The sequence below is a fragment of the Carlito syrichta genome, unplaced genomic scaffold (genome assembly GCF_000164805.1).
Source record: "Carlito syrichta isolate Samal-C Ts95f unplaced genomic scaffold, Tarsius_syrichta-2.0.1 Scaffold316030, whole genome shotgun sequence".
NCBI classification, from domain to species: domain Eukaryota; kingdom Metazoa; phylum Chordata; class Mammalia; order Primates; family Tarsiidae; genus Carlito; species Carlito syrichta.
In genome coordinates, this window is record NW_007260126.1 from 258,046 (window position 1) to 260,264 (window position 2,219).

The 2,219-nt window shown below is 39.7% G+C and overlaps 1 pseudogene; it reads left to right on the top strand.

Moving 5' to 3' along the window:
* The first annotated feature begins 1,312 nt into the window (after positions 1–1,312).
* LOC103276308 lies at positions 1,313–1,569 on the top strand (annotated as a pseudogene).
* Positions 1,570–2,219: the final 650 nt, after the last annotated feature.

The following is a 2,219-nucleotide window of genomic DNA, read 5'->3' on the forward strand; positions in this document are numbered from 1 at the left end:
TTATTTATTTATTTTTGAGTTTGAGTCTCATTCTGTTGCCCAGGTTGGAGTGTGGTGGCACATTCACAGCCACCCCAGCACTGACCTGCTGGGCTCAGGCGATCCTTCCACCTCAGCCTTCCAAGTAGTGGGAACTACAGCACGCACTACCATGCCAGGCTCATTTTTTTGATTTATGGTAGAGACGAGGCCTCGCCAAGTTGCCCATGCTGGTCTCAAACACCCGGTTCAGGCAATCCTCTTTCCTCAGCCCCTCAAAGTGCTGGGATTACAGGCTTGAGTCACTATGCCCGGCCTAAATTTATTTAAAAAAATCAGCTTCAAATTAAAAGTACTCTATGTGTGGGGGCATAAGGATGGAAACAATGGACACTGGTGCACTCTCAAAGGGGGGGAAGGAGGAAGAGTGGATAAGAGCTAAAAACTACCTTGTGGATACCATGTCCACCTTCTGGGTGACGAGCTCAGTAGAAGCCCAAGCTTTACTGGCATGCAATATTCTTATGTAACAAACCTGCACATGTACTCCCAAATCAAAATATAATTTTTATAAGTACTCTTGTCTGTGTATGTATATAAAATAAGAAAGAGAAAAGAAAAAACCTTGCATACTAAATTAATCAGCTTATCATAGTTGCATTCGATACTTTTATGATATTATTCTAATTAATAGTCAGTGTAAAATGTAAATAATCATACAATGATTATTAGTTCTTAGAATGAAACATCTAGTCACAGTGTGATAATATCTCTCATATACTCCCAGATTATTTCCATAATTTTGTTAGAAAGTCTATAATTGCATTTATACTTGTATGTATTTAGAATTATTTGTACATTCACCTCCCTCAATTCACTGACAGTTCTCTTAAGCAGCATAGATAATGACTTATTAACCTTTAATACTAAGATAAGGATAGTTGAATCATATGTGGCAGACAAATCTATATTGTACTATGTTTTAGTTTCTATATCTACAAATTGAAACCATATCTCCTGATAGTAAGGGTCCTTACTCAAGACTATATCTTCTTTGCCAAGAAGAAGTTAAAACAGCATTTATTGAATAGTTAATTACAAAGATTCCTAAGTTGAAGATGGCATTGCAAGGGGAGATTCCAGATGTGAATGGTTGTCCTCAACTTCCCTGGTAACCCTGTGTTTTTTGTTTGTTTGTTGCTGTTGTTGTTTGTTATTGTTGTTTTCTGAATGGGTGGTATCACATTGCCTATTTCCTGATGAAGCCTTTACATTTCTGTATAAAGGCCTCTTACTACTTTATGCAACAGCCAACTTAATACTAGATGTGGTCATGCTCCTCCTTTATCTTGGGATTAAAGTAATTCAACTTTTTTTGGTACAAAGGGAAAACGTTACCAATGAAAGATGCCACCTGGCATTAGCGTGGCGTTGAATTTTCCATCTGACATGATGGCTTCCTATGGCCTGTGGCTACCTACCTATGTGCTCTGCCTGGAAGCCACCATGAACAGCCTCTTGTTTTGTGGTTCAAAGCCGCTGCTTGAGGTGTTCACCCTGGCTGCTTTTTACAGTATGGACAGAAATTGAAGTACAAAAATTTCAGCCAGCAGCCCATCAAGCTGACACTATACAAACTTTTGGCCACATCACTGAGAATTGGTGGATCATGTTGTCCTAGGAGAGGGTGTACAGTTTTTTCTCAGCACAGACATTCGAGAAATCAACCCAGTACAAGGCCAGTGTGCCCCATATTCTAAACCAGGACCATCAGACCAAGAGACTGTTCTACACTCCAGTATAGATAAGGAAGAGCAAGGTTGCCTTCATGTTGGCCCTTCTCAGAACCAATTCTCTGCTGACCCCAAGTTCTGGTTTTTGGTCACTGTGGCTGGAATATCTTGCAGGGATCCTCTGAACTCCTTGGGCTTTCAGCAGAACTTGATCCACAGGTTCCCGGTACATGCGTGCTATGTTCTACCTTCCTGTATGCATGGAGAACCTCATATTGGTGGGCTTCCAGGGTGATGCAAAAGCCTCTCACCCCATTCCTCAAAGAAACCGAGCTCCAGAACTTTGTAGTAGCTCATAGTGTTATTTTTCTATGCTCATTATAAGACAAACACTATTTTATAGTAAATATGTATTTTCTATTGTGAAAAAAGTCATAAAGATTCATAAATTTTGTATCATTATGAAGAACTACGGACATCAAGATATCTAGAGTGTGATGTCGTGAT